Genomic DNA, 12,745 nt, shown 5'->3' with positions numbered 1-12,745 from the left:
GCGAGTCTTACAGCGGGATCTCAATCCGAGATCAACAAACAGGTGTTGTTGAAGCGTTTGATGTAGCTTCGAATCGACTCTCCTTCTCTCTAGACTATGCTGAGGAGGCTTTCTTGTGACTTCAGACACCTCCTGCTGGTGATGAAGTGCGAGGTGAACAACTGCACGAGCTGCGCCCAACTTTTAATTGTTCTAGGTGCGAGGTTTTTGTACCATGTCCGAGCTACCCCTTTGAAGGTCGTGGAGAAAGCAATGCACATGCAGTGAGCGGTATGGTGAACTGACCTATGCAGACAGACGGGAACTGAGGTTGCCCCACGGAGACATTCGCTTCGTTGTTTTGTCTTGTGTTGTTGAAGGAAGTCATGGATTGGATTCTGAGCTTGAGATTTTGAAAATGGAAACAAAGGGATTTTAGTAGCGAGTTCCCACAGATGGTGCCAATTGATGTGGCGTAATTAGGCTGCTCCCTGCTAGAGACGATTTGGCTATGCCAATTGATGTGGACTGAGGTTCCTACAAGAAATGAGTCAGAGATCCCGGGGTGGCTTACCCGACGGGGACACTCTGATGGCTAAGTTAGAACTTTAGTAGGGAGCTTGAAAATGATATCAGAGAATTAGAGAGCTAGAGAGCAAGATTACGCATTACCCTCGCCCCTGGGGGGTGAGATCTTTATATACCGGAGTCCTTGTGTTTTGGTGCAGTGGTTCCTGGATCCTTGCTGTGACGGGATCCGTTTTCGTGTTAGGTGGGAGTAGTGCCACCAACTGATAAGGTTGCTCACCTCCGCCTGAATCGGGGAGTGGGTGAGCTAATGTAGCCGTTACAAAGTATGATCCCGCAGGATGCGGGGTATGGTGATGAGATCCTCAGGGTTGTCATGTGGAGGTCGACCAGACTAGGTAGCGGGCTGCCTGTGAAGTGCTGGGCTGCTTGGTGGCGAGCTGCCTGAGCTCGCGTTCCACGGACCTGATCTGCTCCGAATGCCGAAGTGCCTTAGTACCGAAGTGAACTTGGTACCGCTGTCCTGGTCAAGAGCTGGTACTGGGTTGATCTTAGCTTGAAGTAATTTTAATTCGGGGTACCAGGGTACCCGAGGTCGCTTTGTAGCGAACTGATTTATGCTGAGTTGTCACCTGTATTGAGTCATGTCTACGTGTCGATCTGATCATGTTGAATTATCACTTATGCCGAGTCACATCCATGTATTTCCATTGATCGATGTTTTTCTAAAGGATTTTTGAAACTTCAATTCAAGCCTCGAGGAAACTACTGTATGTATACCTCTGCTTGATCAAGTTCAATACTTCAAATCACGAAGAAAATGGCAACATCTCTTGTACTTATTATTGAAAGATCGATGTTTCGAATATACGGTTGGATGTGCGGTGGGGCATGCCCAGTGGGGACCCGAGTTTCCAGAATGCAGTACTCCTAAGACTAATTCAACTCTGTAAAGGGTGTTAGGTGGGGCAGGGGCTGAAGTGGAAGCTAGGGCGGCCTGGCATGTCTTCCTCCTTCCTGGAAGTTACCCATATTGATGATGTTATCTCCCCCCTAACCACTATAAATTTGGGTGAGTTATCAGCTCAAAGCACGCAGTGAGTGAGTGCCCAAAATGGCTTTCTCTAGAGCCTCTCAGGTCTTACTGGTTCTCACTTTTGTAGCCATCATGCTTCTCTTCTCTTCCAACGTTGCTATCGCTAGTAGTCTCCATGTCCTCGGTGCGTATTCCTCCTCTCTTCTTTCTTTTCACTATTGTTGCAGCAAATCCTGGTGTTTATTTAAATTCAGAACACCGGGTGATTCTCCTTTTGGTTTGGTATTATTAGCTTGTTCATGCATAATCAATTAAGCCAATTAATTCCAAGGCTCAACTGTCTTTTTGTTTTGGGTTTAATAAATAAATGGGTAAACAGTTCACCATCTGCATTGGATTGATGTGCTGTTGTCCTGATCAACGTTTTAAAAAATGATTTGGAAACGGACTCGTTTTGGCCACTGGTTTATGGGTCAATGGTTTAAACGGATGATTCGTTCTGACAATAAAATAAAAAAAATAAAAAAATAAAAAACGGATAAAATTATTGAATGGGTCAACGGGTCATTCATACAGATCAATGGTTTGTTGACTTTTTCAATGGTTTTTGACCAAATTCTAGTTTTGAGATAAAACAGAATCGATTGCCTAAATAGTTCCCAGACTAAACGGTCCGACAATCCGGATCAACCACGATTCAAAAACGTTGGTCCTGATCAACAGTTTTCTTTTAATTAATTGTACGTAACATGGTGGGGATCAGAGGTTGAACCAAACCGAAATTGTGACGAGTGACCATGAATCAGTCAGGCCACATGGCGGGTCAATGATGGAACGTTGAAAAACATTGTGTTTTATTGGGTGAGTTCAAACCAGCCCCTAAAAGGATTGCCCCCGACAACGTCCCACAGCACATCCCTGCTGTGTACTGAAAACATCACCAAATGATGATATCATCATTTCTGAGATTATCATTGAAAGATATTTCTAATACACGGCAGGGATGTGCTATGGAACGTTGTAAGGAACAATCTTATGGGGGGCTGATTAGGTCTCTCGTTGAGTGGGCACCGAACAAATAAAACAGTGGTTATTTCTAAACTCTTAAATTATTTCTTGTTTGCAGGAAGGAGGATGCTCCAAAACGGCAACGGCAATGGTGGACATACCTACCTTCCTGACCCTGGGGGAGACTATCACCCTCCTAACCCATAAACAGAACTTCTAGTAGATGGAGAAATCTGGTTTACATACAATATCTACATGTATTTTATCAGTTATATATATGAGAAATTTCTGCTGATTATTGTGCAATAAAAACCTTGTTATTTTACACCCTTTATGCTTTATTTATATAGTGAAGTATTGGTACATGTGTTAAATTTCAAAAGGAATATTATATATATAGAGTTCAACAACGGTGCATTGGTGCATTTACTCAGTTAAATTCACATCTCAACCGATTATATAAATACATCTTATTTTTCATTCATTCATGTTTCACAAGTGTATCCTAGGCCCATACTAAGTATGGGCAAAAGAGAAACCGATAAGCGTTGGTGGATTATTTAAATTTGATTATCTAAATTGACTGCCACTATTATGATATCAACGGTCATCATAAACCACTATATACATGAAGAAGACTCCATTCACCACAAATGCTGTCAATATTATCGCCCCGTTTGGCATATCTTTTCATGTGAATTGTCGGTTTTTAAGAAGTTTGAAATTCTGCAATTTTGTCTTTTCCTATTTGGTTGAGAGAAGATTTAACCATCAAAATACATTATGCCAAAAAGATGTATGAAGCCTGTTCTGAATAACTTTTGAGAAGCTTTAAATGGAGTTCTTTTGTTTTTATCAACTCGTTTTCGCATTGAAAGACAAGACTTAACTAAACAATTTTCAAACTATCAAATTCTTAATGCAAAAGCTCACTATATCTTTTGATTGCCAGAGTTTCAAGGAGATCTTTCAAAAATAACTTGCCAAAGCACCCCATATTGTGGCAAATTCTATGAACACTATCATAACTACTCTTGATTGATTTGATTGGCTGAATTGTGATCAGGCCCCTAGTTGGTTCAATCATGCCCTAAAATTTGAAACTCAAGGGGTGGTTCATTGATATGTTAACTGGTTTGTTCGAGCATTGACTCAATATTTGGAAAAAAAGAGGGGCTATAAATGGTGCTGGCATCAAATACCAAAAAAAGTTCAAAAGTATGGAATTAAAAGATAGAATGAATATAAACCAGGTTTTGGGCTTGGTTCCACACTTTCGGGTTTTATATTAGGGTTGGGCTCTCAGACTCAAGAATTGGCCCAATGATTAGGCCAACCTTGGTAATTTAATTTGCATGGCATAGTACATCACTCTTTATGTAGCAACATTATATTTTTTCTGAAAGATGGATTTGGGCCGTAATTCAATTTACATAAGCAACCACTCGGTTGACATTTATGACAATTCAGGATTTAAATTTGAGATATATATATGAAAAAGTATGGACAGGCTTAATGCAAATTTTTTATTCTCACCATAAAGTTATAAACATTCAGAAGGTCCACCCATACCTGCTCGTGAATTGACATCAATTATATAGAGAGACAGAGATTTTCAGAAGGTCCACCCATACCTGCTTGTGAATTGACATCAATTATATAGACAGGGAGATAGATACATCTTTTCAAACGTCAAACTTTAGATCAACATAAAATGACACTTTGGTCAGGTCTTTTCTATTTTTTTTTTTCGCTCTATATTTTACTTGAACAAGTATTTGATGCCACGTGTTACAATTCTGACTTAGATACTAGAAGGTTGATGAATAATTTCCAATTTCAACAACAATGCAACTGTAGTTGGAATGCTTGACTAAACAGATTAACCAAAATCAAACACAAAACAATGCAGTTCACTTGCATAGAGGTCATGGTTGATGACTCTTGAATTAAATAATTCTACTACATAGAAGAGTCTTATATCTTGCTTTACCTCCTAATTACGTAACTTACCAAAGCAATAGCGTAGGTGGCGAAGGCGCTCCATGCACCTTAAGATGGTCATTCCGCCTAAAATTTGAGATTAATAAGAAAAACAAAAATCATCTTGTTTGTAGAGTTTAACAAGGATGATGATATGAATATCTGCAAATCTTGTGGCATGAATTGAACATAATAAATAACTCTTAATAGAGTTATTTGATAGCCACTTTTTGTTGTACATGAAACTTTCATTCTTCGAGGTATTTGATGACTATTAGAGATAGATAGAGAGAGAAAGAGGTTAATCAAGTGGCTGACGGGCTTTCAAAAAGTGAAAAGTAGGGAACAATCAACATAAAATTTTATAACTCATTTCATCAATTACCCACCAAAGCCCAAAGGCTTTTGAAGAATGATGGCTCTAGGATTTCCTTTCTATTGTGAGTTATTTAAATGTTCATTTATTTTTGAGATCATCTTTACCCTTTCTATTTGTATATGATGTAAAAGTAAGGCTTTTACATCCCCCAATCCCTTATACGACTTATTTGTATTGTTAATAAAATTTAGGGTAAATTGCAAAGAACCTCTGTATTATGGGGTGTGTGATAAAGACCCCCTGTACCTTGTTTTGTGATAATGACCTCCTTATATTATGACCATGAGACAAAGACCCCCTTCCATTAGTCTTGCGGCCTATAATACTTTTTAGTCCTCCTACTAACCTTGTAATAACTATCTGATTAGAAAGTTACTGTTCATCTTCCACAACTCCACATTCCCTTTCTCTCTCCTCTCTCTCTCCCCCAATCTCTCTTCTTCCCCCTGTCCTTAAGAACATCGAGATTAAGCCCATTGAACCCATTTTCACAAGTTTGGTGCAATTGCACTAAATGAGTGCTCCCGAATTAATATGTGAGCTGAATGCTTATTGGTCCAGGTGTAAGCTAATCCATGAAACCCCATATCAATCAAACCACAGTCACTAACAAGGACAATGAAATCTCTTGTGTGTCGACTTGTAGCGGACTTGGTACCGCTGTCCTGGTCGCGAGTTGGTATTGTGCTGATCTTTGCTTGAAGTAATTTTAATTCAGGGTACTAGGGTACCCGAGGTCGCTTTGTAGTGAACTGATTTATGCTGAGCTATCACCTGTGTTGAGTCATGTCCATGTGTCGTTCTGATCATGTTGAGTTGCCACTTATGCCGAGTAACGTCCACATGTCTCCCTGCTACGGGTCGACCCAAATTCCCCTTCATCAATTGCCCCCCACTCCCCGAGCTAGGGGTCATGAACTGGTGTGGGGAGTTCACGATGTGACAAGTGGATTTGGCTCGAAGTCCAGGCTGCTCTATCAGATCACGTGCGGTTTATGCGCGGACGTCACACGATCTATAAATTCCGCAGATGCTAAAAAAACGCGCTAAATTGTCTTCAATCTCGAGGGTCGTGCAATTGGTTTTCTTAGGAGCCATCAGATTGCTTTGATCTTGACCGTTGCTTCTTCGGTACAGTGGCTATAAATAGGGGGACCCGAGGCTCATTCTTCTCGTCATGGATTCCGTGATTAGGCTCTCCCGAGGTCGCATCGAAGTCTTCTATTCCGGTCTTCTTTCAGTTTTCCACTTCATCCTTTCTTTTCGGTGAGTCCTCGTTCCTTAGTTTTTCCTGCTTTTCAATCATGTCGAGTCCTAGTGTAGATAGGCTCTTAGATAGTGCTAGCGAGGTGGAGGGTGCTGCTATCCCTACTGGGGAGATTAGCTCTTGGCAGGGTGCCTCCCCTCTTCGGTCTTTAGAGGGAACCTCTATCCCTGAAGTTGAGCCACCTCGGCTCGGGGAAACCTAAGCTCAGGAAGTGGGTCCGTCCTCCAAATCAGGGGCTCCATCTTCTTCCCGAGGTCGGGATCCCGATGACTTTGGTCCTTCCACCTTAACTTCTGACAGGTTAATGTACTTAGTGTCCCGTTACCGCCTTATCGACAGCTTATGTTTTAGTCTTCCTCTAGGTCAATTTCCTTGGGCTCACGATCACCATGAGCTCGCCATTTTTTAGGAGCAGCTCACGGCAGAGCTGCGCTTCCCTCTTCATCCTTTTCTGATAGAAATAGTTAGGTTTTACAATGTCACTATTGACCAACTTCATTCGAACTCTATTCGGAACATAGTTGGTGTTATTTCTTTGTTCCACGCCTATAACCGAACTTTAACCCTTGACATCTTTAGCTTGATCTGTGTGATCAAGCAAAACTCAGTCTATCTGTGTGAGGATGTAAGACAGAGCTATTACATCTCTCTCAAGCCCGGACTCAAAATCCTGTCTGACTTACCGAAAAAGGTTCCGGCCTGGAAAAGGCGATATCTCATCGTCCGTAACCTGGAAGGGTGGTCTTTCTGAACCCAATGGTGGGTGGCTACCAAGGACCCAGGGTGAGCTTGGATGTAGAGACCAGGGCGGTGATTAATTCTTGGAGGGACCTTGGCCTCGAGATTAAAACCTTCTTGGTCGAGGAGGAGCTGGTGCGAGCTGGTTTGTGCCCTCCCGATAGGTTTCTTTTTCGAGTACTTATTTAAAATATCTTTTATGCTTCTTGACTAACTATCTTATTTTTTGCAGCCACAATTCCAGAGGTCGATGTAGAGAGTCTCTTGAAGAAATCCCAGAAGAAGAAGCGAAGGGCCGCGAAGAGACCTCGCCAGGAAGACGGATCTTCACCCTCTGGCCCAACCGAGGTTCTGGTTGTGGAACTGATCTCCACTAAGCCACCTAGGGAGGAGGCCCTGTCTGCGTTCCCTGAAGCGATCGTGGGTGATGACCACGAGAGGGAAGCTCATCCCCAAGAGCTGGGAGGCTCATCTGCTCTCGTGGAGGTAGACGCCGAACCGGAGAGCGCTCCCGCAAGCACGCAAGAAAGTATAATGGATCACATGCTTGCGATGCACAAGAGCTGGGATGCCGTCTTCCACGACGAGGTCGCGAAATGGGCTGACATGCCTTCAACTCGGCTCTTGGGGCTAGCCGCTAGCCACTGTATGGTGGTAAGTTTCCTACCTTCAATTCTTTTTTTTTTTTTTTTTTTTTTTACTGACCTCGGTCTCCTTTTGCTAGGCCAACTCTATTATTCACGCGCTAACTTGCCAATCTGCGATCCGTTCAAAGGAAGCTTGGGACGCCAAGGTGGAGGTGTAGAAGCTTCACCGCGAGCTGGACCTAGTTCGGGCCAAAGCACTTTAAGACAAAAAGGGAGCTGAGGATTAGAAGCAACTGATCCTGGTCCCGGAAGGGCAGATCTTCGCGTTGGCTAAGGAGAAGGCGCAGATTCAGTGAGAGGTTGAAAACCTCGTGGCCATGGTCCAGAAGCGTACCCAAATCCTCGAGACTGCCATCCAGGAGGCGCGGATAGAGGAAATGAACCAAAACGTTGAGCGCTTCAAGGAGTCCCCAGAGTTTTTCACTCTACAGGTTTAATATGGATCGAGCTCTTATCGCTTTGGGTTCAAGCTGTGCAGGTACCTGATCCGACAGAAGTTCCCCGATCTCGACTTTGGTGCCATTACGATGTCGGACTTAGCCCCCGAAGTGGCCAAGGCAGCGGACGAGGAGCCCGACTCATCAGGGGAGGAGAGCGATGACGAGGTCAAAGTGGTGGACCCCTTGGATATGGTTGGGAATCCTCCTACGTGATAGTTTCTTCTTCTTTCTTCCCTTCCCCTTTTTTTCTTGAATATTGGTTGTACACCCCGAAGCCATTGAGCTTGGGTCAGAACAAAATCTTCGTACCTACACTTTTCTTATGAATGAAACACCAATCTTTTGAGTAGTCCATTGTGTAAAAGATATTCTAAGTATAGATAACTATTGATCTAGGTAGCAAATGTACAAGTTACCCGGATTGTCGAGCTACGAAGCTGGACAATGAGTAAGGATAACCAGAATACAAATTGTTTGTTACTCCAAACTGTGTGGGTTACCCAAAATTGTCGAGTTTGGTAATGAGTAAGGGTAACCAAAGTGGAATTTTTCCAAGTGTTTGTCCCCCCGAGCTGTCTGCTAGGGCTATTAGTAGGGGTAACTCCACGGAATGCACTCCGTGCACGGGCTTCATGCTTGAATGTCGGTTTGTCCTTTTTGGGCCCGACCTACCGAGGTGAGGTTACTGCTTCCGTGCCGTAGGTGAGGTTAAAGGGGGTTTCACTTGTGGCAGGCTTGACGGTAGTTCGGTAGGCCCATAGCACGCTGGGGAGTTCATCTACCCATAGACCCTCATCTTGGGCTAAGCAAGCTTTTAGTCCTCGAAGTATAGCTCTGTTCGTGACTTCCGCCTACCCATTTTCTTGGGGGTGTGCTACCGAAGTGAAGTTGCAGCTGTATCCCCATCTCGACACACCAATCTTGAAATTTGATATCTTCAAACTGCTTACTGTTGTCGGAGATGAGGACTCTGGGTAGGCCGAAGCGACATACTGTACTTTTCCAAAATAAGTTTTGTACACTTTGGGCCCTGATTGTTGTCAGGGGTTTCGCCTCCACCCACTTTGTGAAGTAATCCACGGTTCCTATGGCCGCGGCTGCAACAGTTGCAGTAGTCCCCAAGTAAAGTGTTACTTCTCCTTCACTCAGCCTTCTTCTTACCTTGAACCCCTGCAGTGAGTTACACGCATGAGTTGAAGCCCCGGAGTCAATACACCAGGACGCAGAAGCTACCAACAAATTGGTTTCTATAACACAAAGTTTCGAAGTTACCATTCTTGGATTCCAGGTGGGCAGGACAATTCCTTTTCCAGTGGCCGGTCTTCTTGCAAAAATGACAGGCATCTGATGCCTTGTCCTTCCTCTGTTTCTTGGGTTTGGCAGCCTTTTTCTGGGGCTTTCTCTTTGCCTTCCTTTTCTTGCCCGATTTGCCAGTTTCAACAAGCATGGCAATGGGCTCATCCTTTTTAATCAATTCTTCGGCCCTCTGCAACATATTGCTGAGTTCCTGCAAGCTGACGTTCAGCTTGTTCATGTTGTAGTTCATGATGAATGGATTAAAGGATGGAGGCAGAGAGTTGAGAATAGCATCGATCTGAGTTACCAGATTCAGCCCGGATCCAAGAGCCTCTAGTTCGTTGATATAGCCCATCATCCGGAGACAATGGTCGTGAACTTGCTGGCCCTTGGTCATCTGCGCGGTCATGAACTGTTTCAAGACCTTCTGCCGAGTAGAACGATTCTGCTTTTCGTACATTGTCCTAAGACTGTCCAATACGTCTTTAGCAAGTTCGATCTGATCGAACTGCCTCTGAATTGGATTGTCCAAGGAGGCAATGATATAGCAGCGGGCAAGGGAGTTTTTCTCCTCCCATTCTTGGTATTCTCTTCTTCGGGCCTCAGAAGCCCTATCTCCCGGACGGTCCGGGGCAGGATTCTTGGCTACCTTGTCCAATCTCTCAGAGGTCAAGACCAACATAAGGTTCTTGTACCAGTCAGCATAGTTTGGGCCTTTCAACTTGTTATCATCAAGTAGCTTTGCAAATGATCCGTTTGCCATTTTCTGATAAAAGAGCAAACATCAGTCCACGACCTAATTTGATTCATGTCCATTTCATAGATATGGATTTTAATCTACGATCCATTTCCATTTATTCGTCTCTGAGATTTCCCTCCTTTCTCAGTGACGGAGACTACGGGTTGTCTCTGGAAATGTGGGAAATCACATAGGGTGCATGAGGCCAACTGTTTCAGCTGCATAACCCTACCACCTTTCTGTGAAGGATCATATCCACTCATCATATGAGTTTTCCCTTTGGCCTCTGTCAGACAAGGTTCAGAGCCGTTTTCAGGTAAACCTTTCTGTCCAGTGAGTGCTTACCCATCATGTTCGTGAACGCCAAGGTACCGTGAGAGAGTTCCCATTTTCTGGTGAAGCCCCTCTCACATCGGTCTATGACGCCCCTATCATCTTATGAAACACTTAGACAAGCCCAACAGCAAATGGATAGCCCATTTTCTGGTGCGTTTCCTCATTACTGAGGGACCCATCCTTGTGCTAATGATGGAAGGCCTTTAGAGAGTTCATTATATGAATCTCCCTATCACATGCACTCATATCATCTGGAGGGAACTGATAATTACGCCCTAGTTTTATCTTTAGGTCAAACCAAAGTGGCTCCCACTGACTTTCATAAAGCCAGATTTCGGTGGGCCTAAATCGGCTAGGGTTCCGCACGTAACCTCTTGATGAGGTGTGGGGCCCACCACTGGAGGAGGTCATCCAATGACCAAAAGGGACACCATGGCAATGATGTGCATTCAGCCATGGTGTGCACAAGAGCCACCGTCGATTGAGCATGGGCCAAGTACTTATGGCCCATGTACGTAGCACATAACACATCCACACATCTTATGTAGGGATAAATTGATCCAATCAATTAAATATCTGTAACGCCCATTTGCAGCCCATTTTAAATCCATAATATTAACCATTAATACTATTCAGGTATATGGGCCAAACGGTTCAACCCATATAGCTTCATGTGTTAAGTGGGCTTTTAGCAGTTTTAACTATTTAAAACTGGGCCTTTACAGGTTGGGCCGAATTAACCATTTAATTAAACATCAATCCTCAGGCCCATTAGTGGGAAAATTAGGGCTGTCTTTCAGCCTTGATTAAACCCTAGATTTGGTCCAAACAGTTTGAACCAATCTTGGTTCGAATGGGTCTAGGGTTTGACTTTTAATTAAATCTTTAATTCAAGAAAATAATCTGAAATTAATTACTGATAAAAGAAAAAACAACAATCAGTCAATCAGGGCTGTTCGTACAATCCATCCTGCAAAACAGAGGTTAGATCACAGAATGCAGTTTCATAAACTGCAAATCGCAGATAGCGATTCTCCCATCTGCGAAATCTTCTTTTCTGCGATTTCTCCCTTTCTGTGCCGCCATCTTCGATCCAAAATAAAATTAAATAGAAATCCTATTTCTATTAATTATTACATCAGATCGAATGCCTATACATTGAGTCTAAAAATAAAAAAAAATTATTTACAGACCAAATGTAATAAATAAATCAGGAAACTGCAAATCTTGCAGGTTCCCTGCGCAAACCAAGATTTCGATCTTCTCTTGTACGAACAGCCCATAAATCAAGAAAATCATAAAGAACAATTCTAAATAATAATCAGATTTATATAAAATTAATTTCAGATTATTCGCCCATTAATTTTGGGAAAAAATTCCCAAAACCCATATCTGCGCAAATTGGGTAGAACACCTTCTGCCCATTTGCGCAGGTTCAGATCTGAAACAAGATGGTTCAAGATTTGAACCATAGCTCTGATACCACTGAAGGGATGAGAGATCCATCCTATGGACGCCCAAAGATTGCGGAATAAGGGGCGAATTTCAAAAATTTTTCTCTCCCTTCAACTGGGAATCGTATTCCCTATTTAGAAAATCATATTTTCAAGGATCAATCTTGAACCATAAACTAAACCAGATCTGAACCAAAAATAATGGGAGAGGATTATACCTGATACAGAGATGTAATATCTCCCAATGGAGGTGTTCACGCCCAAGGAAGAATCCAAAGACTGCTCCCACTGAAGATGGCGCAGTGCAGGGTGGAGCAGAATCAGCAACGTTCTTCCAAAAGAACTTGACCCTTCTTAAGGATCAACTGGACGACTTGAGTACAGCTCCAATCAATCTTTTCCCTAAAAGATTGAAATCAAAATCCAATCTTGATTGCTCCCAATGACTGGAGATCGAACTGAAGGAATGGCAAAAGCAGGAAGGTGGCGGCAGGAGAGAATTCGCTGTATGCAGGAAATCTCTCAATCTCTCTTTCTTGTAAAGAGAAGAATGCTGTTGATGATGTTGTTGTAGGCTGCCGCCCCCTTCCCCTTTTATAATCTCAAAAGGGATCAGCTCCTAATCAGATTAGGAGCTGCTAATCCAAATCACATTTGGGTTAGAAGTCCCTTAGTGATAAGGGATAACCCTTATCTTATCTGCAGATAAGATCAGCTGTCTCCTAATCTAATTAGGAGGTTTCCAGATCTAAATCCTATTTAGATCTTGGACTCTATGAGTGGATAGGGTCTAAGCCCAATCCTTTCAGCTGACCCTCTTTAGAATTCGCCCCTTTAATGACTGATCAAATCAGCCCAGTTCGAAATGGGCTTAAGGCCCATTTAAGGTTATGTACTCAAAAGGCTTCCAAATTG

General features: G+C 43.0%; 1 long non-coding RNA gene across 1 annotated transcript; it reads left to right on the top strand.

Annotated features, from left to right (window-relative positions):
* The first annotated feature begins 1,579 nt into the window (after positions 1–1,579).
* Positions 1,580–2,961, top strand: LOC104590631 (uncharacterized). The gene is made up of 2 exons (XR_734140.2): positions 1,580–1,727; positions 2,670–2,961. It is a non-coding gene; the product is annotated as an uncharacterized LOC104590631 (long non-coding RNA).
* Positions 2,962–12,745: the final 9,784 nt, after the last annotated feature.

The sequence above is a fragment of the Nelumbo nucifera genome, chromosome 5 (assembly GCF_055504915.1).
Source record: "Nelumbo nucifera cultivar China Antique chromosome 5, China Antique-T2T, whole genome shotgun sequence".
Lineage (NCBI taxonomy): Eukaryota > Viridiplantae > Streptophyta > Magnoliopsida > Proteales > Nelumbonaceae > Nelumbo > Nelumbo nucifera.
Note: the sequence above shows the minus strand (reverse complement) of the source record. Positions and strands in the feature narration are given on the sequence as shown.